We start from the raw sequence: 22,615 nt of genomic DNA on the forward strand, positions 1-22,615 counted from the left end.
ACCTCATAGTGCTATACAGATTATTAGAAATGGGTTAATCTAGATGTGAGAGCTAGCCAGTAAGAGGCTAGAGCTAATGGGCCAGTGTTTAAAAGAATACAGTTTCCGTGTAATTATTTTGGGTAAAGCTAGCCGGGTGGAGAGAAGCGGCCCGCAGCTCCATCTACAATTTATATCATTTCAGCGTGTTTTAGGAGATAGGATGGATTAGACAATGAAGGCACTTGCCACCAAGCCCAGTGACCTGAGTTCAATCCCCACGGTGGAAAAGAGAACTGACTCCCCACAAGTTGTCCTCTGACTTCCAGATGTGTGCCCTGATTCACACCCAGAATAAGTAAATGGAATAAAAGAATTTAAAACTGATTCAAAACACGATGACTTTATAACATGTGTGTGTGCGTGTTGTGTGTGTTTTGTGAGTGTGTGTGTCTTGGTTAGGGCTTCCATTGCTGTGATGAAATACCATGACTAAAAGCAAGTTGGGGAGTAAAGGACATATTTGGCTTACACTTCCACATCACTGTTCATCATAGAAGGAAGCCAGGACAGGAACTCAAACAGGGCAGAAACCTGGCGGCAGGAGCTGATGCAGAGCCCAGGGAAGGGTGCTGCAACTGTGGCTGCCCGTGGCTTATTCAGCCTGCTTTCCTATAGAACCCAGAACCCATGAACAGAGTGGTCCTTATCCAGAAGGGGCTGGGCCCTCCCTTATCAATCACTAATTAAGAACATGCCCTACAGGATTGCTTGCCTACAGACAGATCTTACAGAGGCATTTTCTTAAGTGAGGCTCCCTCCTCCCTGGTGACTCTAACTTGTGTCGCGCTGACATAAGAACTGGTTGGCACGGTTTTCCTGTAACTTGCTCAGTCCCCTCCACAGTCGTAACAGAAGCACTTTTCAACGGCTGTACCCTTCGGTTTGTGTCACACAGCTCCCCATGCTTCTTTCCCACCTGAAACACGGGACAATGAGAATAACAATGTCCATCTATTTCATACTCACTGGAAAAGATATGGAGAAATCAGCACCCTCAGACAAAGGGAAAACAGTCAAAACTCTGAAGGCAGGGGGAGGAAGATTGCCCATGAGTTCTAAGCGAGCAATAAAGAACAAAACAAAAACAACAGAAAAGAAGCAAAAATCACCAAAGGAGGGCCAGTCCTGATAGCCCCAAACTGTAAGCAACCCAACAGCCATCAGCAATTAATGAAGACACTTGGGAGACAGGTGAGCAAGAGGATCAGATAGTGGGTTCAAGGTCAGCCCAGGCTACACAGTGAGTCCCAGGATGGTTGAAGCTGTATAGGGAAGCCCTGTCTCAAAAAACAAAAACAGAACCAGGGTGGTGGTGCACACTTTCAATCCCACTCTGGAAGACAGAGGTAGGTGGATCTCTGTGAGTTTGAGGCCAGCCTGATCTACATAGTGAGTTCCAGGACAGCCAATAAAACAGAGTAAGACCCTATCTCAAAGCAAAAGGAAAACAATATATATATCTCAAAAGACAAAACAGCCAGGCTGTGGTGGTGCATGCCTTCAATCCCAGCACCTGGAAGGCAGAGGCAGGCAGATTTCTATGAGTTTGAGGCCAGCCTGGTCTACACAGAGAGTTCCAGGATAGGCTCCATAGCTACTGAGAAACCCTGTCCCAAAAAAACAAAAACAAACAAACAAACAAAAAACCTCAGACACAACGGGGGTACCTATTACATGGGCCATTCATATGAAATGTTCAGAACAGGCAAATTCCTGGAGATTAAAATAAGAGAGAAGACCTGTGGTTACCTGTTCTGGGGATAGAGAGAAGACTGATTGCCACTGTGTACTTGGTTCCTTTGCAGAAAAAAAATTTAAGAGTTTTGAAATTAAATACCGCTTGCCCTGAACTGTACTTTTTGGGGGGCAGGGGAGGGATACGGTGCTGACGCTCACACCCCCAGCCTTGCACAGGGTGGGTGAGAGCTCTGCCACCGAGCACTGCCACACCCTCAGCCCCTACTGAACTGTAGCCAGCAATGAATGATTCCTTTTTCTTTTCTAGGATGGGCACTGAGAACCTGACCTCCCTCTCCCGCCCCCAGAACGTCTGGGTCTCTTCCTCCTCCTTCCCAATGCATCCCCACCCCCAGCTTAATCACCACTGGTCCCCAGAGAGCTGGCAACAGGTTTTTCCTTAGAGCTGACTCCTTAGGATTTGTAGATAGCAGAGCCCCTCCCTCTCGTGCCCAACCCCCTCCTCTTTGCGCGCGGATCGTTTACTTATTAAACCAATTAGATTAAATGACTCACACTGCACCCTTGGGTAGGAGCTGGTGTAAACATCTCACAAGAGACCGGCTTGTTCTTGAAAGGCTGTGTCCCTCAGCTAAGGTGAGTCCTCACCCCCAAGTATTTCTCAGATCACAGAAGCAAGAAACTGGAGGACCATGGAGTTGGGGGAAAGTTGCTGCTCCATTCCTGAGCTGTGTCACCCCAAAGAAGACCACACTATCTCCTTAGGGAATTGACACAAAAGCCTTCTTATTTCCCGGGCTTACAAAAACAGCAGGCAGGGTAACCTCATATTAAATTCCTGGTGCTTCAAAGGAATTGGGGAGTGGGGCGGGGGGGGGGGGGGGTCTCACATGCTAGGCAAGGGCTCTATCACTTTTCAAGACCAGCTCTGAGCGTGCAGAGCTATTCACAGTCCTCTGGTCGGCCCAGTGTTGCCACACCTCAGCCCCACCCAGTAACACCCAGAGTTGTGTGTGTCTCGTGGTGCTCCACCCCTGATGAAACCTGGTTGGTGAGAGAGGCCTTGTCGACAGACAGCATGTGGCATGCCCTGGCCAGCCTAGGCAGCCAAAGCCCATCACTCGCCTTACCTGAAAAGTGAGGAGAAGGGCCTAAATTATTTCTCCAAGCTAAAGATCGACTTAATAACCTTGGACTGGACTCTAGAGCCAGTGCAGGGAACACAGGTATATGGAGCAGGTCTCGATCCTGGGAAGCAGCAGCAGCAGATCTAATGAAAGACTATAGGCAAGGGGGTAGTTCCAGCGCAGTGTGGCGAAGGTCTAAAAGGGTGTGATGGCGAGAGGTTCCTAGACCCCCTTTCTTTTCAGCTCCCACCACCCATGTGCTAGCCAGCGACCTAATAAACCCTCCCTGTTTAGAACAAACCCTCCCAGCTCCTGGCACCTCCTCGCAAACACCAGCTCCAGTGCCATCCCTCCAGCCCGCCTGAAATCCAGGGGCGGGGAGTGTGATTTGAGCCGGATCCTGTCCTGGAGTGCAACCACATCCACTTGCCACCCCCACCAGGCATTTCCGAGTCTGTATATTTATGACTCTCTTAAAATAGGTCCCAGCACAGAGACCCGGGGCTTGATTTAGGTCAATGAAATCAACATTTGGAGAGTGAAGCGTCCCTGGGCAAAGCTGTTGTTTCTGCTCTAATTCTATATCTGGGTTTCCGTACCATCTACATCCCTCGGGAGGCTGCCCCAGTCACAATTCCGTGTTGCCTCAGATCCCTCCTGCCCTGAACATAGTCTCCTGTCCCACTCCAGCAGATGGGTTTCCTAAAACACAGTGGCCTCAGGCTGGCTTCTAATGCTCATTTATTATTAAGCATTTGTGTTTTGCGAAGTATTTCTCTGCTGTCAGCCCTTTTGTTCAATGAACTTAACCACTCCCTTGGAGAAAGGCTCAGTTACAGCAATGGCCAGTAAGGTCTCAGGACAAATTGCCCATCATCTTTGAAGTACTGGAGGGGAAGCAGTGTCTCGGGTATGTTCCTGGTTCAAATACCTGCAAGATATGGCAGAAATTCTGTGTTGGGTGAGTGAAATTATTGGACCCAGGTTCTACCTTCCCTCCATACAACAATTGCCTGGCAAGAAAAAGTCTTGGGGCCTGGGCTGCTCCTGTTCCGTCAACTCATAAGACTGTATTCAAGGTAAGGACCTTGCTTCCTGATTCTTCTCTGAGAGGTGATTTCCTCTGTTGTCTAGCTCTCAAGTCCAAAGTCTAGGAGGGTTAACCCAGAGTCTAGGAGAGTTAATCCCAAAAGGACAGAGTCTGTGACTACTGGGCCTATGTAAATCAGAGGTCAGAGGGGGGAAATGAGAGGATGCCAGGGTAAGCCTGAGCCATGGAGAACGGTGGCGGCTAATCCGAGGGGTTAAGTAGGTCAGAGGCTCAGGCTTGAACAGAGAGAGGCCTAAATCCAAGATAAAAGTTATAAAGGAAGTTGTTTCAAAATAGGGAATAGTTATGGGGGCAGAGAGTGTGGGGTCTAGAAGTTTTACCTCTCGTTAACTAATAAGAACTGGATGCTGCCATAAACAGGTGTCTGAGATTAGAGAGATGGACAGAGAAGAGGCAATTAAAGAAAACAACTGGCCAGGCAGTGGTGGCGACACCTTTATAATCCCAGCACTCAGGAGGCAGAGGCAGGTGGATCTCCGAGTTTGAGGCCAACCTGGTCTACAGAGTGAGTTCCAGGATAGAAAGGGAAAGGAAAGGGAAAGGGAAAGGGAAAAAGGGAAAGGGAAGGGGAAGGGAAGGAAAGGGAAAGGGAAAGGGAAAGGGAAAGGGAAAGGGAAAGGGAAGGGAAGGGAAAGGGAAAGGGAAAGGGAAAGGGAAAGGGAAAGGGAAAGGGAAAGGGAAAGGGAAGGAAGGGAAAGGGAAAGGGAAAGGGAAAGGGAAAGGGAAAGGGAAAGGGAAGGGAAAGGGAAAGGGAAAGGGAAGGAAGGGAAGGGAAGGGAAGGGAAAGGGAAAGGGAAAGGGAAGGAAGGGAAGGGAAGGGAAGGGAAAGGGAAAGGGAAAGGGAAAGGGAAGGAAGGGAAGGGAAGGGAAGGGAAGGGAAGGGAAGGGGAAAGGGAAAGGGAAAGGGAAGGAAGGGAAGGGAAGGGAAAGGGAAAGGGAAGGAAGGGAAGGGAAAGGGAAAGGGAAAGGGAAAGGGAAAGGGAAGGAAGGGAAGGGAAGGGAAAGGGAAAGGGAAAGGGAAAGGGAAAGGGAAGGAAGGGAAGGGAAGGGAAAGGGAAAGGGAAAGGGAAAGGGAAAGGGAAGGAAGGGAAGGGAAGGGAAGGGAAAGGGAAAGGGAAGGAAGGGAAGGGAAGGGAAAGGGAAAGGGAAAGGGAAAGGGAAGGAAGGGAAGGGAAGGGAAGGGAAAGGGAAAGGGAAAGGGAAAGGGAAGGGAAAGGGAAAGGGAAGGAAGGGAAGGGAAGGGAAAGGGAAAGGGAAAGGGAAGGGAAGGGAAGGGAAGGGAAAGGGAAAGGGAAGGAAGGGAAGGGAAGGGAAAGGGAAAGGGAAAGGGAAGGAAGGGAAGGGAAGGGAAGGGAAGGGGGAAGGGGAAGGGAAAGGGAAAGGGAGAGGGAAAAAGAAAGGGAAAAGGGGAGGAGAGGGAAAAGGGGAAGAGAGGGAAAAAGAGGGGAGGGGAGGGGAGGGAAGGGGAGGGGAGAGGAGAGGAGAGGAGAGGAGAGGAGAGGAGAAAGGAAAGAAAAAAAGGGGGGGAAAAAGAATCTGTTGTACTGGGAAGGGACCTCTGGTAAGTGATTTCCCAGATCACTTCTAGTTACTATTTGGTTGGAAGTGTCACCCCAGCCCCCTGGCACCCCTATATCCAGGGGAGTCTGGAATGTTTTGGGTGGAACTTTCTACCCTAAGCCCTCTCCCCTGGGAGTTGCTCCAGTCCAGACTTCACCTCCTAGAAAGCCCATCAAAAGGTGACCCCTCCCCAAGGAGGGTCAAGACCACTCCCACAGGCTATTTTATTTAAACTGCTCCCCCCCAGAACAAACATGGAAGGCCACCTGGAAGCACTGGCATCCATTAAACCTGGGCTATTTTAATTCGGTTTGATTTGGTCTGATTTGGATTATTGCATTGGCGGAGAGGCTTATTGGGATGTAAAAACTTTACAGTTACAAACGATGACCACCAGAAGATTACCCCCCCCCTTTTTGAGACGGGGGTCTCACTATGTAAACTATATAACCTTGGCTGGCCCGAAACTCATGTGGACCAGGATGTTCTTGAACTCCTAAGAGGTCTGCCTGATTCTGTTGGGATTAAAGTCAGAAGCACCACACCGGGCCCCAGAGGTTTCCCCTTTATGGGGATAAAGTAGTAAGGTTTAACCCAGGGCCTCTCACACACCAGCATGCACACCCTCAGCTCCGGTTCCCAAGCATACGATGCCAGCACTAGGAAACACTGATGGAGGTGGGTCTTGTATCTATCTGTTGATTTCATTGGTTAAATAAAGAAACTGCATTGGCCCTCTGATAGGGTAGAATTTAGATAGGCGGAGTAAACAGAACAGAATGCTGGGAGAAAGAAGCCAAGTGAGGAGGAGTCGCCGTGATTCTCCCACTCCAGACAGACGCAGGTTAAGATCTTCCCTGGTAAGCCACCTCATGGGCTACACAGATTATTAGAAATGGGTTAGATCAATATGTAAGAGCTAGCCAATAAGAGGCTAGAGCCAATGGGCCAAGCAGTGTTTAAAAGAATACAGTTTCCATGTAATTATTTTAGGTATAAAGCTAGCCGGGTGGGCGGCCGGGTGCCAGGGACACAGCCCACTCCTCATTACAACAGAGTGGCACAACAAAACACTGTGCACACCACAGTGCTGCCCCATTGTTAAATGCACACACAAAGACCATGTTCTTTTCTTTTGCAGGGCTTCCTTGGACAAGCCCAGTGTTCCCATGAGTGTTCAAGACACGTCATTTAGTGGAGTGAAGAGCAACAGCAGTGCTTCAGTTCACTAAATTTATTTTTTTTTAATTTTTGTGCATTGGTGTTTTGCCTACATGAGGGTATCAAACCCTGGAACTGGAGTAACAGACAGTTGTGAGCTGTCATGTGGGTGCTGGGAATTGAACCCGGGTCCTCCAGAAGAGCAGCCATGTAGTATGAGCTGCGGGCTGTGTTCCTGCTGCCCGGCTCCCAGCCACGGGTTAGCTTTACCCGAAATAACGACACACAAATTGTGTTCATTTAAACATTGCCTGGCCCATTAGTTTCAGCCTCGTAACCCATTTCTAATAATGTGTGTAACACCCCAAGGTGCGCTTACAGGGAAGATTCTAGCCTACGTCCATCCTGGGTCGGAGCTTCGTCGCCTCTGCCCCAGAGAGGAGAGCTATCGAGTCTGAGCTCACTTCCTCTTCCTCCCAGCATTCTATTCTGTTTACTCTGCCTACCTAATTTTCTGTCCTATCAGGGCCAAGGCAGTTTCTTTATTTAACCAATGACCTTCCTCCATCACAGCCAGTGCTCCCAACCGCTGAGCCATCTCTCCAGTCCCTGGCCACCAGATTCTTTCCCAGAGTTGTGTGGGATCATCTACATCAGCTGTTGCTCCGGTGACGGCATCAAGGCTCAAAGCTCCAAGGCAGGATGAAGCACCCACCTCTCTAGACGGCACTTAGAGCCCGTGTTACTTTCATAGTAGAGATTATTGCTGGTTTTCTTATTGTTGTCTATGAATATTATTTTATAGTACGAATTTTTAATTTTTATTATTATTGTTATTTATTATTATTCTATAGTAGGCACTATTATTATTATTGCCAGGGCAGGGTGAAGACGGGGTACAACCCTCAGTACATGGCGGGTGATTTGAAGTATGTAAGGGGCTGGTGAGTGGCTCAGGGTAGAGCACTTGCCTAATTAGCAGACACGTGTTCCGGATTAGACTCCCAGTACACACAAGCATGCATGTGCACACTTGCGCACACATGTATACATCTTATATACTACCCCAGAGGTGTTCAAAACAGTTATATGGGTGAAATTGCCATATACAGGAAATGTAAAACAACTAAGCAAATAATTAAAACTGTCACATCCAGAGCTGGAGAGATGGCTCTGAGGTTACAAGCACTGGCTGCTTTTCTAGAGGACGCAGGTTCAAATCCCAGTTCCCACATGACAGCTCAAAACTACCTATAATTCTGGTTCTAGAGGTCTTGACATCCACACACAGACATGCACACAGGCAAAACACCAATGCACATAAAATAAAAATAAATTAATTTTAAAAAACCTGTCACAACCAAGAAAGACATCGAGGAAACACAATGACTAAATGGATGGGATCCTGGAACAGAAAAAGATATTAGAAAGGAAATCAAAGTAAAATATGGGGAGGAGGGCTGGAGAGAAGGCACAGTGGTTAAGAGCATTGGATCTTCTTTCAGGGGACCTGGGTTCAATTCCCAGCACCCACATGGTAGTTCACAACTGTCTGTAACTCCAGTCCCAAGAGATCTAATGCCCTCGTCTGGCCTCCTGAGGCACCAGGCCCACATATGGTACAGACACTGATGCAGACAAAACACCTATACACAAAAATAAGTGAACAAGATAAGTACAGGGCAGTGTGTAGAAAAGTGTTAGAACCTTTGTTTCCATGTATGAAGGCCTGGCTCGGTCCCCAGCGTCACTGAAACAAAACAACAAGTGTGGACGTCAGTTTTTTTAAACAGGGTCTAATATAGCCCAAGCCAGCTTCAACTCCCTACTTACATGATCCTCCTGCCTCCACCTCAGAGTGGTGAGCCAGGAGTGCATCCTTGGACTTGGAGCGCGTCAGGCAAACACTCTAGCAGCTGAGCTACAGTCCTAGCCTGATTCTAATTAATATTAGTGCTCCGATACTGGACCATCGGTGTGACAAATATCATTCTCCTGGAGTAAGATGGTATGAAAACTGGGAGGGATATAAACCCCTGTGGCTCCTACTGCACGTACTGGCTTTGGGGGAGCCTAGGCAGTTTGGATGCTCACCTTACTAGACCTGGATGGAGGTGGGCGGTCCTTGGACTTCCCACAGGTCAGGGAACCCTGATTGCTCTTCGAGCTGATGAGGGAGAGGGACTTGATCGGGGGAGGGGGAGGGAAATGGGAGGCAGTGGCGGGGAGGAGGCAGAAATCCTTAATAAATAAATTAAAAAAAACCCTGTGGCTAGTGTACCTTTGTAACTATAAAATGACTCTAAAATTAAGTGTATTTCAAAATATACCTATGTCTATAATGTAAATATTATATAATCATAGAAAACTTGGAAGCCAGGATTGAGGGTACACACTTGTAAACACTAGGGAAGCAGAGACAGGAGGATCATCAAAAGGTGAAGGCTAGCCTGGTCTTCACAGTGAGTTCCAGGCCAGCCAGGAAGGGATGGAGTGACCTTGTCTTAAAAGAGAAAAAAGAAAGAAGGAATAAAGAAAGAAAAAGAGAAAGTGAGGGAGGATCTAGAAGGAAGCATGTGAAACCTCTGAGAAACCACTTGTTTACATGATATGGTTTGGAGATTTTTGCGTGTTTGATGTGGGAGTGTCATATATCAATCTGTTGATTTCATTGGTTAAGCAATAAAGAAACTGCTTGGCCCTGATAGGTTAAAACATAGGTGGGAGGAGTAAACAGAACAGAATGCTGGGAGGAAGAGGAAGTGAGCTCAGAGAGCCGCCATGCTCCCCTCTCCTGGGCAGACGCATAGCTCTGCTCTCTGAGGCAGATGCATGAAGCTCAGACCCAGGATGAACATAGGCTAGAATCTTTCCTAGTAAGACTGATGCTACACAGATTATTAGAGATGGGTTGATCGGGATATGAGAATTAGCCTGTAAGGGCTAGAGCTAATGGGCCAAGCAGTGTTTAAATGAATACAATTTGTGTGTTGTTATTTTGGGGCATAAGCTAGCGAGGCGGCCGGGGTGCCGGGGACGCAGCCCCGCCGCTCCTATTACAACACGTGTTCATTTCTTGAGAGGGCTTGGTGCTGTGGAACCCAGCCTGGAGTCACACTGAGCTGCTCCTGCTTCATCTGCCTGGGTGCTGACATGGCAGACGGAAAATTGTTGGGTTTTTACTTTTTTATTATTATACACTTTAAATAAAAAGCTGTGTATGTGAGTTCATGCAGATGGTCCTGGTTGGAACCGAGAGTGGCTATACATGCTAAGCTTACATGCTATACCATCTTTCTATACACCAGGCCTGCCCTCAAACTCATCATCTCCCTGCCTTGGGCTATTGAGGTCCTACATATGCCCACACCAAAAACTTTTTTAAAAAGATTTATTTGTTTATGTACTTGTGTACATGGGTGTTTTCTCTACATGTGTGCACGCCAGAAGAGGACATTGTATCCCATGGGACTACAGTTACAGATGGTTGTAAGCCACCATGTGGGATCTGGGAATTGAACTCAGGACCTCTGGAAGAGCAGCCAGTGCTCTTAACCACTGAGCCATCCTTCCAATCCCTCAAAAATGCATTTCTGTTTTAGTTGGCTCAAAGAAAATTTTTTTGGTAGTGGATATACAGACCTGGTAAATGCTTCAAGCTATGACTTCGATCTTTTTCACTGTGGGAAGGGGGGGGGATCTCACTAAGTTGCCTAGGCAGGCCTCTAACCTGTGATTCTCCTGCTTCAATCTCTAGAGTAAAGCTGCACCTCAATGCCTAGCAGTTTGGGTTTTGTTTTATTATCATCATGTATGTGTGTGTGAACACATGTGTCACGGTATACATGAGTAAGTCATTGAATAACTTTTGGAAGTCGCTTCTTTCCTTCAACCATGGGCTCTAGGGACCAAACTCAGGTCACCAGACTTAAGCCGCAAGTACTTTCCTGTAGCAAAATTAATTAAAACCCTGGCTCTCACCACCACCTCGGTCCGAAATGGTGATCCTGCCTCTAGGAATCCTCAGAATGAGACTGAGAGGTAAGAACTCACTAGTGGCTTGGCTGTTTTGCTTTTCTGATCTTCAGGTTGAACCCCAATATCTGTCTCTGGGTTTTTATTATCCGTGCTACACTTTCCTGCTAAGCCATTTTGTTGGCCCAGTTTGGGGCTTTTTTTTTTTTTTTTTTGAGACATGGTTTCAATATGTAGCCCGGGCTACCCTTGAATTTATACTCCTCTTGACTCTACTCCCTGAGTGCTTTAGAATTACAGGCATGTGCTACCATACCTAGCCTCAAAATGTTTTTAAGTCAAAGAAAAAAAAAGAAGCAAAAGGAAAAAATATAGGAGAATCAAGATTGGAGAATTCTGCCATGATCCATCATTGCCATGACTGGAAAAGCACTAGGCTAGGAGACAGGAGTCTAGGGCTTGGGCCCTCATTATTGTCTAGCTTTGTGATCTGGTCCCGTTTTATCTGGAAAAATGATGCTTCTGGGCTCCTGCAAATATTATGCTCTATTTTTTATTTGTTGTTTGATTGGTTTTTTTTGTCTGAAACAGGGTCTCTCTCATGTAGCCCACGGTGGCGTCAAACCCACCCCAAGGTCTTCCTGCCTCAGTCTTCCCAGAGCTGGGATTACAGCCGTGCACTAAACACACAGAAATGTAAACCTCTTGTTGCTAACATACCCAGCGTGGCTTCCTTTAAAGTAACACAGCACCCCAAGTACATTCAAAATTGCTCTGCCTCTAAAGCTGAGTCTTATAGAATTTCTCAGGGCTGCATCTCCTCAGGGTTTACTTCAGGGTGCCAAGCAGCGTTTGAGAAGTTAAATAAAGAGACAGCTGGGCTACAGTCTGATTTCTAAGAAGAGCATAGACTGAAGCTTAACTGGCTCGAATCTATGCAAATGAAAGAGAAGGGAAAAAGATGCCTGAAGCTGCCCGTGGTGGCACACTGCCTGTCTGACCTGGGTCCCTTCCTGGGAGAGGGCTGGAAGCCTGCCCCCCCTTCCCCCCCTCCCACCACCCCCCCCTCCACCCCCACCCCCCACCCCCCCCCACCCCCACCCCCCGCTCCACATGCCTTTGTTTTGGGTCTTTGTTCTCTCTTCCTATCAATCCAGAAGCAGGACAGTTTGAGAGGCAGACCTATTCAGACCCCTATCTCCACACAGATAGCAATCCAAGGCGGGGGTAATGTGAAACAAGGGTCCTGGGCACTCCCGGCCATGACAATGAAGTGTGCTGGGCAGACACCACCCTGCACGGTGGGAGAGGTCTCAGAAAAAAAAAAACAAAAACAAAACAAAACAAACAAACAAAAAAAAAACAAAAAAAAAAAACGGGCCAAAGCGTGAGAAAGCCCTACAATTGCAGAAGACAAGCCAATAAAGGGACACATTTCTGCCCACACAGATCTCAGCAAGGGCCAGTTCTTGATTTGGGGTTTATTCAAAGCAGTTCTCAAAAAATAAAACAATAAAAACTAGAACGTGAGAAAGAAAAAGAAAAACTTCTCTAATTGCGGGGAAGGGGAGAGCAGTGTCGCCCAAGAGGGACAACTGGAAGACAGGGTATCATCATGATAGCCACTGTGCTGCTGTTTTTCTTCCTTTTTCCCTTTTTAAAACTCCCTTTGTAGACCAGGCTGGCCTCCAACTCACAGAGGTCCACCTGCCTCTGCCTCCTGAGTGCTGGGATTAAAGGTGCATGCCATCACTCCCTACAAGTGGTCATTTCTTTAGGTGACATCAGCTTGGTATCCATCCTTTTATTCATTCACTAGACATTAATTCATTCAAGAAACAAAGCTAAAACTCAAGTTGCCTAAGGACTTGACAGAATAATCCAGCCAATACCTAAGAACGATAGTGATTTCCTCACCAAGACTGCACACAGACGGAGAGCTTTTGAGGAAGGAGGGAGAGTCTGGATTTGAGGGCAGAGTAGTAGAAAAAAAAGGGAAAGCTGGGCAGTTGGTGGTGCATGACTTTAATCCCAGAATTTGGGAGGCTAAGGCAGACAGATCACTGAGTTTGAGGCCAGCCTGGACTACAAAGCGAGCTCCAGGACAGCCAATTCTAAGCAAAGAAACCCTGTCTTGAAAACAAAACAAAAAAGCAGAAAAGAAATAGAAGATTTAAAAACATGGTCACTATATTATTTAGTGTTTGTGTGTGAGATCAAAAGTAACTGGCAGTTGGTATGTGCTGGGGACTATGCTGAGTGCTGGAAATCCGTGTGTGTGTGTGTGTGTGTGTGTGTGTGTGTGTGTGTGTGTTGCTGGGATCAAACCCAGGGCCTCATGCAAGCAATCTACTACTGACCTATACCCTAGTACAGGATATTCTTCAAGAATATTCTACAGGAGTGGATGTTTAGTGTTCAAGCACAAAAAATAAAAATGAAAGGAAGGAAGGAAGGAAGGAAGGGAAGGAAAAAGGAAGAAAAGGTGTGAAGTCACAAATATGCTAATTGGCTAAATTTAGCCCTTCTGTGATCTATTATCCACCAGATATAAATTAATAGAGTATAAACGAGTAAGTAAACACAGCTATGCAGCGATTAGCTGAGAATGGATCTCAGGCTGGTGGATTCAGACACACCTGGGTGAGCTCTCTCTTGATGACCTGGGGTTATAGGCAGATGACACTGGAGATCTAGAAATCAGGCCTCCATTGGCTTCTGGCACCCTTACGGCCATCTTTTCTGGACATGGGGTGAGCTGGTTTCTGTTTAGTGTCCTGTCATCCCTTTACAGGATGTGACAGGAACCAACAAGAAAATTATATGGACAGATTTTATAATGTATGATTTGAGGTTAGGGGCAGAGAGGGTTCCACTTCAAACCCACTCTGCCTATTAGTTTCCGAAAACAAGGATCTCCGAAACTGACTGAATACGACCAGTCGGAGCTGCATTCTAGCCTGTGCACACATCAGGTACACAGCTCCATCAGTTCACACTTGACCCAGAGGGGACATAGAGCTGGCATGGACCCGCTCTGTCCAGCGTCTGCGTGCCCTTCTGTATCTCAGCACACATGGTGTCCACTGTGTGACAACCAACCACTGCCATGATTCTTCAGCTGGAACTGGACAGCCCCTTTAATTGCCTCCTCCACTCCATATCCATAATCACCACTGAGGCCTTCTGGCAGCTTTGGGATGGCTGTGGGTGTCAGAGCCCCAGACTAGAGGCCACTGCAACCGTCTCTGTTTTCCCGAGCACTTTCCCTTCCCAGGCTCATCCTTTCTCAGGCTTTCTTTCCTTCCTTTTATTGACATTTTTCCCTTTCCCACCACTTTCAATCTGCTACATACTTTACAAGATCAAGACTTCTGATCCATGAGGTGGGAAGATCTCTCTATAAAAAGGGACAGGGGTATCAGCGACTGTCTCTCCCAGCTTATGGCTTAGGGGGTATAAGAAAGGAGAAGATGGGCTGGAGAGATGGCTCAGTGGTTAAGAGCATTGCCTGCTCTTCCAGAGGTCCTGAGTTCAAATCCCAGCAACCACATGGTGGCTCACAACCACCTGTAATGAGGTCTAGTGCCCTCTTCTGGTCTGCAGGCATACACACAGACAGAACATTGTATATATAATAAATAAATATTTAAAAAAAAAAAAAAAAAAAAAGAAAGGAGAAGAGTATGAAGATTATCATCCTTCCCTCAGTGGCATGGGAGCATGTGGAATGCCCTTCTGTATATGTGTCGCTTTTACTGGGCACCATTGCAAACGGAGACTGCGTTTGTTTCCCCTGGCCACTCAGACTTGAATAGTCACATAGAAACTATATTAATTACAACACTGTTTGGCCTATTAGCTCAGGCTTCTTATTAGCTAACTCTTTCATCTTAAATCAACCATTTCTATTATTCTGGGTATCACCATGAGGCTGTGGCCTACTGGTAAGGTTGTGGGGCATCTTTCTCCTTCAGCAGCTACATGGCGTCTCCTAGACTCCACCTACTGTCTCTATATATCTTTGTTTGGATTTCCTACCTGGCTTTACTCTGGCAAGCTATTGGCCAAAACAGCTTTATTCATCAACTAATAAAAGCAACACATATACTGAAGGACATTCCATCAGCACTATTTTGTTTTCTTACATTTAGCCTTGCCCTTCCCGCTCTGGGTGTTCTCAGGGAGTCAGGGTCACCACTCCCTTAACACACTCATGAGGTGACCCAGGGTGAGCCCGTGGTTGGGTATTATACCCTTGATCTGGTGGAACTTGGCCAGGTATGTGGCATCCAGCATCTCACTCTGAAACACATGATCAATGTAGAAGTACTTGCCGGAGTGAAGGGTTTCTTCTAGGCTAAGCAGAGGGTACAGGCGCTGGTGTGTGTGTGTGTGTGTGTGTGTGTGTGTGAAGCAGATTTTCCCGAGCCTCATCTTCCAGGTGTGCTTGCAATCCTGTCAGCTGTAGCTGCCCTGAGAGTGGGTCTGTGGATCTGTTTGATCTGCTGGACATAGTCCATTGGGAGCTGCAGGGCCTCAGCCAGATCTCACGGGAAGAATGCATCATATTGGTCACGTGCTGTGCTGGGTGCTGCCGAGGCTGGAAGAGCTAGCTCATCATGTCTCAGAAGGCGCTCTCAGTGAAGCTGTCCTTAGGCATCTCAGAGAAGCCCATCTGTCAGAACTGGGAGAGGACCATGAACAAAAGGAGAAGGTGGCCACTGTCTGGGAGCACATCACAGGCAGAGAAGTTGTAGGGCTTGAAGGGCCGCTCCCTCCAGGAGCTTAAGGCCCTGCCCTTGCTCAGCTGGTAGGTTTTCCGATCACTTCGGGTCAGCAGCTCCCTCGGCACATTCCTTCCTCATCAGCCAGCTTCTCAGCTTGGCCTGACTGGACCAGCGGCAACCGCCTCTGTACTTCATCCTCTATACTGCCCGCCACTGGGAACACCCAGGGCCCATCTGCTGCACTGCTGTCTGTTTGAATCCACAGTCTTGCTGAAGCCCACCTTGCTGCTGGGCAGTCACATACGCTCACTCTGCACCAAGCCTTCAAGAGGGATGTTTCGAAACACATGGGCCTCCTGGCTGTGTGTGAAACCTCCTCACCCTCAGTGATCAACCCCCAGCACTTGGTGGAATGAAGCTCAGCCTCAATGGCCTCATCCAGAGCCTGCAGGCTCTTCACTGCACCCACCACCTGGTGCTCTAGGCCCAGCTGCATGGCCAACTCTGCTGCACTGTCCAGGCCACCATCAGCTGCCTCCAGCCGTCACAGCAATCGCTCCTACACAGGGTTGTCAGCCATGGCTGCCCACCGCCCCCCCCCCCCCCCGCAGTGCTTGGTGTGTGAAATGAGTGACTGTTTTCAAAACAGGATTTCCCTGTGTAGCCCTGGCTGTCCTGAAATTCACTCTGTAGACCAGGCTGGCCTCAAACTCAGAGGTCCATCTGCCTCTGCCTCCCGAGTGCTGGGATTAAAGGTGTGTGCCATCACCACACAGCAGAAATCAGCGATTTTTATATCTAACTTAAACTCTGGCCTATACTGTTTTCTTTTCTCTTCCTGTGGCACTGTGCGGAACTCAGAGCCTTGAACATCTACACAAGTGCTATACCCCAGCACAAATTCTTTTCCCTGAGCATCATTCTTCAAGAATGGAAGTAGGTATTCCACAGTTTCTAATGGGGTAGGAGTGGGTGAGATAAAGATTGATAAGCGGTCGGTGGATCTGGAAAGTGAGGTCTTCAGGGGTTCGCAGACCTACATGACTTTCTTATCTGTGTGGTAAATAGTCATGGGGGAGACACAGGACTTGAGGCAGGAGGGCAGGTGGAATGAAAGAGAGGGGAGAAGGGACTGTGTGGATCTCACTGTGGCATCTTTGCTCTGACAAGAAACACTTCCCCAAAGACCTCATTCACATCTCAACACGGCAAGCAGAAAGCCTGAGGTTCGTTTTATAGGTCAGAAATCTGAGACACGGACAGGAAAAGAGCTTCGTGCAAGAGCCCAGGGAGGCTTTATCAGCTGATCGCAGAGGACTCTGGCTCCTAGGAAACACAGCAGCAAGGAGGGAAGAGGCTGGTCAGAGGGAAGAGGGGATGAGTGGTGGAGAACACAGAGGGCAGAGAGACTGTAGGGCGTGGTTGCTGAGTGGTGATAGGTGTGTAAGAGAAGGGACAGGTATTCAGGGCTGTAAACCCGGAAACCCCTGTGGTCAGGTGAGTCATGTGTGCACACGCGCCCCACAATCCCTGGGATCTCAATGCTGGGAAACCTTGGCTGGGAAGACAAGCCCAAACCTTTCTACCTTATTGCCTCTGTTGAAACACTACATCCCATCTTCACAGGGTTTCCTACCCAGGAACTTGCTTAGCCAAACAGGATGACCAAGGGTGGCACGTCACAAGGATGTCATAGCCACAGTAAACAACGGCAAGGGTCATTTCCTCATTGTCACCCCACGCTTATGCTGACGATGCTACCTGGGACCTTGTACATGCAAGGCAAGCAATCTACTACTGAGCCACATCTCCCAGGCCTGCCATCCAAGTCTGACTTCACTTGCCTTGCAGACCCTCTGGGCCCCTCTCTTACTCAGTCTTCACACTTTTTGCCTTAGCTGTTTCCTTTCTTTTCCTATGTTCACCTGCCTTTGAAACAGGATCTCACTAGCCCGAAACTCACTCTGTAGATCAGGCTGGCCTTAAACTCAGAGATCCTTCTGGCATCAGTCTTCCAAGCCCTGGGGTACAGGTGTGTGCCAACCCGTGTCTTCCCATGTCTTCCAGTACTATCTCCCTCTCATCTTGTCCTTATCATTTGGGATGCAATACTAGGAATATTATCTCTGTCTGTAACCAGATAGTTTACTCCCAGGGGAGGCCCCTAGGTGTGTAATAAGGAAGCGCTGGATATGGCTGCCAGGCAGAAGGGGGCTCAGCAGACAGCAAGTCAGACCACCTGATACCTAGAGGACAGGAGGAGCACAGTACACAGAAAACCTGTCAACCAGTGGCACACACAGGTCAGCCAACTCCTGGCTCTGTGTCCGAGGAAAAGGGACGGACAAGCTAATTGCCTACAACAGATCTCTCCCTTCTGATCAGGAAGCCAAACCCACATCTATTCTGTTTACTGCAAAGCCCAATAAGAGACCCAGGTATGGTCTTGTCAATCCTTTGCTCTCAGCCTTAGGGGGATTTAGATCCCACCGAGGGCATGGGGCAGTATGTAAAGGGTGGGATCTAGCCAGCTGCCTCAGAAGCATTCATTAGTCCAACAGTCCCTCCTAGGCACTGAGTTCCTGCCAGAAGGACCATGTTGCCTGCAGCACAGGCTTAGTGAGTGGTTCTCAACCTGTGGGTCACAAGTCCCATATCAGATAGCCTGCATATTAGACATTTAATATTATAATTAACATTATATAGCAATGAAATAATTTTATGGTGGGGGAGTCTCCACAACATGAGGAATTGTACTCAAGGCTCACCTCGTTAGGAAGGTTGAGAACCACTGCTCTAAGTGAAAAGGCGGTGGTGACAGAAGAGGGCAACTCTGCCCCTCACAGAACAGTCTGGCTCCCAATTCACCTGTCAATCAAAATCATCAAAATGTGATGGTGACTATGATTCCTGGGCCCTGCCCAGAGCTGCCAAATTAGAATTTCCCAGGCTCCCTTGGTGATTCACTAGCAGCTAAATGGGCACCAACAACTTTTGGGACCCAGTAGGTCATGTCACTAGGCAATCCTCAGCCCATAGTTCTCTGATCCAAACTTCGCTAAGTCTTTGCATAGAAGACAAGGCAAGGAGGGAGCTGCTCAGTGGCAGGACACTTTCTAGGCATGCCAGGACCTGGGTTCAATCCCCATGTATAAACGGATGATGCTCCCTTGATGAAGGCGTGGAAATAATCATATCCGTGTATCCTCCTTACAACTGCCCTTCAAATATTAGCAGTATTGATCCCTGTATTTTAAGAAATGAAGAAAATTAAGCTTCCTAGCCTAAGTTACTTATTAAGGAACACTCGACCCAGTAAGGAGTCAGGCTTGATATTCATTTTTATCTAAGACTAAGTTCAAAGTCCCTACCCAGCACCATAGCATGGACACTGACTGCCCCCTGATATCAGCTGTTACCTTGACAACGCAGCACCATCCTGAAGCCCCACTAAGGACCAGGCATTGTTTTGGGTTGGTATGAAGGCCTGGGGATCTAGGGATGGGTGGCAACCACTGACCGTCTATCAGCTGGAGAGCTTGAGTGAGGTGATCACGTGGGTGCACACGCTGAATGTCTACAGCTACCGCATGCACGCCTACCGCTGCCTTTCGTCCTGGACAATGAATGCATTCCCTCTCACACTACAAACACTAGCGCTTTGGTTCACCTAAAAGACACGGGAGGAACCACCATATGTGGCACACGCACCACGGAAGTTGTCAAACCCTTAGTTTGCCTTCTTCCAAAATTCTTGCAAGTAAGCCTGCTCACGGAGCTCTTGAGCATCTTTGACAAGAGGTTAAGGTGAGTGAGTGCATGTGTCGGGGGGCATGTGCCTATGGATGTAGGTAAGTCTGGGTGCACACATGGAGGTTAGAGGTCAGTACAGGGGGTCTTCATCTCCTGCTCGCCACCTCTGGTTTTGTTTTGTTGTTTGAGTTCTGGCTGTCCTTGAACTCGCTTTGTAGACTCAGTTGGTCTTGAACTCACAGAGATCCACCTGCCTCTGTCTCCTAGTGCTGAGACCATGCTTGGCCTGAGAATAATTTTTAAGTTGCTTCTCTTTAAAGCTGATATACCTGCTAGAGAGCATAACCTTAATTTAGGAACTACAATCTCCCTTAGAACTCACGGTGCTTTAGATAATCTGAGACAACATTGAACATTTGGAAAACTTTACACAAAACTACCAATCTCTACTTGTTCTTGAGAGGTAGGGCAAGTGGGAGACCAGTGCCCACAACCATGTAGAAAAGAGGGCTGAGGCCAAACAGTGCCGGTTCCCTATCACTCATTTAGACTTGCACATTTTTATTTATTATCATGGGGCGGGGGTGTGCACCAGATGTGCAGGTTAGAGGAGGTTAGAGGACAACTCGCAGCAGTTGGCTGTCCCCTTCCAGCATGTGGGATCAGACTCAGGTTGTCAGGCTCAGTCACCTGGGGAATTCACTACTCCTCACTGAAGTGAGGCAGCGAGGGGCAGATCCCCATGACTTCACAGAGATGCCTTCTGTGAGTATGAGAAAAACGCCATACAAGAGCAAGGCAGCCCTGAGCTGCTCCAGAACAGCTAAGGCTACCTACCCCAGGAGGGCCTCTCCTTGACACCCGCAACTTACACCGAACTGTGGATCTCACTCACGCCCTGGGAAGAGGAACATCTGGGTAGAAGCCAACCTGCACAGCTGAGCCCAATGGCTCTGAGCACGGGCTTGGAATCCCAGTGCTGAAAATAGAAGCAAGCTCACAGGTACCATATAGTTCACCTACTACTTGTAGAGGCCTTCAGTAAGAATTTAATTTTTTTTTTTACCTCAGCAGGTACGTTTAGAAAACAGGGCATTGGTCAACTACAATAAATTTTACTTCAAAAAATCAGGATGAGCCAGGAGTGGTGGCTCAGACCTGTAATCCCAGCACTTCACAGGCTGAGGCAAACAAATTACTGCAAATACATAAGAGAAGAGCCTGGATACATGAAGAGTTTCAGGCCAGTCTAGACTACAGTGTGAAGGCCTGTCTCAAAACCAACAACAGCATAAAGAAACAAAAAGCCAGGGTAAAGATATAGCTCAGTTGATAGGATTCTGGCTTAGCATGATGGCCCCAGGTTGGATCCCAGCACTGCGAAAACCAAACACACTTGCCACATGCTTCTAATCCCAGCACTCTGGAAGTAGAGGCAGGAGGATCAGAAGTTCAAAAGCATCCTTGGCTACACAGCAAATTGGAAGCCAGCCTGGGCTACATGAAACCTTGTCACAAAAGAATTGAACAATAAGTCAAGTGACTGAGGACTAGGAGAAGGTTACTAGAGTTTCAGAAGGAGATGAGAAACCTTGAAAGAGCCATGCAAAAGCCTTCCTCGGGTGAGAACCAAAACAAACCACGTTAGGAGAGTACTAAATACACGGAAGCAATTAGGACTCTGAAGTCAGGGAGAACGCAGTTAGCGTGAATGTGGTTCCTGGGACATGTCAACCTTTCTCAGCCTTAATTTACTTAACCTATAAGGAAAAATAAAGCCTGATGGACAAAGAGTCATAAGAGGTGACCTGCCAAGGCTAGCTATCCCCGGAGTGACACTTCTGGCAGAACTGGAAGCCAACCAAAGTATTAGGTGACCTTTGTATCCCCTGATTTCCTAGTTTCTAAGCCAAAGAAAAGTCCAGGGCTTTTCAGACTACCACCACCACGCAGAAGGCTCCGGATGCTCACCTGTCACTGCTTCCAGCAGGAAATGTCGCCCAGAGACAGGACAACTCCATCGGTAGGCTCAGTCAGCGCATCCACCGACCCTCCCACAGCTGCCACCCTCAGATGCCCTGTATTCCACTCTGGCGTCCTTATCCCTTGCTTCTCAAAATGGCAGCTCTGTGGGTCCTGCATACTCCTTTTCCAGTGTCCCTGCTTCTCGTACTACCCAGAGCCTCTAACATGGAGAAACCCTTATCTCAAAAAATTCTCTCAAGGCACAGCAATTAGATTGGGCGTGTTGGCCATGATGGCTTAAACCATGGTCCCGTGTGCTAGTGTGGAACAATGGTCCATTTGTTAGGGGTTTACCTCCAGTCAGTCTGCTTAGGTGTTAGCGACGGTCCACAGCTGTGTTAGGGTTTACCTCCAGTCAGTCTGCTTAGGTGTTAGCGACGGGCAACAGCTGTGTTAGGGGTTTACCTCCGGACAGTCTGCTTAGGTGTTAGCTACGGTCCACAGCTGTGTTAGGGTTTACCTCCAGCCAGTCTGCTTAGATGTTAGCGACGGGCAACAGCTGTGTTAGGGGTTTACCTCCAGTCAGTCTGCTTAGGTGTTAGCGACGGTCCACAGCTGTGTTAGGGTTTACCTCCAGTCAGTCTGCTTAGGTGTTAGCAACGGGCAACAGCTGTGTTAGGGTTTACCTCCAGCCAGTCTGCTTAGATGTTAGCGACGGTCAACAGCTGTGTTAGGGGTTTACCTCCAGTCCGTCTGCTTAGATGTTAGCGACGGTCAACAGCTGTGTTAGGGGTTTACCTCCAGTCAGTCTGCTTAGGTGTTAGCGACGGGCAACAACTGTGTTAGGGGTTTACCTCCAGTCAGTCTGCTTAGGTGTTAGCGACGGTCCACAGCTGTGTTAGGGTTTACCTCCAGTCAGTCTGCTTAGGTGTTAGCAACGGGCAACAGCTGTGTTAGGGTTTACCTCCAGCCAGTCTGCTTAGATGTTAGCGACGGGCAACAGCTGTGTTAGGGGTTTACCTCCAGTCCGTCTGCTTAGATGTTAGCGATGGTCAACAGCTGTGTTAGGGGTTTACCTCCAGTCAGTCTGCTTAGGTGTTAGCGACGGGCAACAACTGTGTTAGGGGTTTACCTCCAGTCAGTCTGCTTAGGTGTTAGCAATGGTCAACAGCTGTGTTAGTTACGGCAGCAGCACCTTCAACAGCAGGAGCTACACCAGAGCCTCTAAAGCCAGAGTCTAACTCTGCCTCCTCAGCAACAGCAGCAGCTTGAGAGATGGCTCAGAGGGTAAGAGCATGGCTTTCCCTTCCAGAGGACCTGGGTTTGATTCTCAGCACCCAGATGGTGGTTCACAACTGTCTGCAGTTCAGGGAATGATGCCCTCTTCTGGCCTCCACAGGCACCAGGCATGAACAGACATACATGCAGGCAGAACACCCATACACATAAAATAAAAACATAAAAATAAAGGAAATGGCCCTGAGGACAGAAGG

At 48.1% G+C, this 22,615-nt stretch overlaps 1 protein-coding gene and 1 pseudogene across 1 annotated transcript in view; both read right to left on the reverse strand.

Annotated features, from left to right (window-relative positions):
- The window catches only part of B4galnt3 (beta-1,4-N-acetyl-galactosaminyltransferase 3), a 107,074-nt gene that overhangs the window by 57,818 nt on the left and 26,641 nt on the right, over window positions 1-22,615 (reverse strand). The window lies entirely within an intron of this gene.
- On the reverse strand, window positions 14,869-15,984 carry LOC121432448 (annotated as a pseudogene).

The sequence above is a fragment of the Microtus oregoni genome, unplaced genomic scaffold (assembly GCF_018167655.1).
Source record: "Microtus oregoni isolate MIOR12 unplaced genomic scaffold, Mior012 000002F_ref0000024, whole genome shotgun sequence".
Classification (NCBI taxonomy): Eukaryota; Metazoa; Chordata; class Mammalia; order Rodentia; family Cricetidae; genus Microtus; species Microtus oregoni.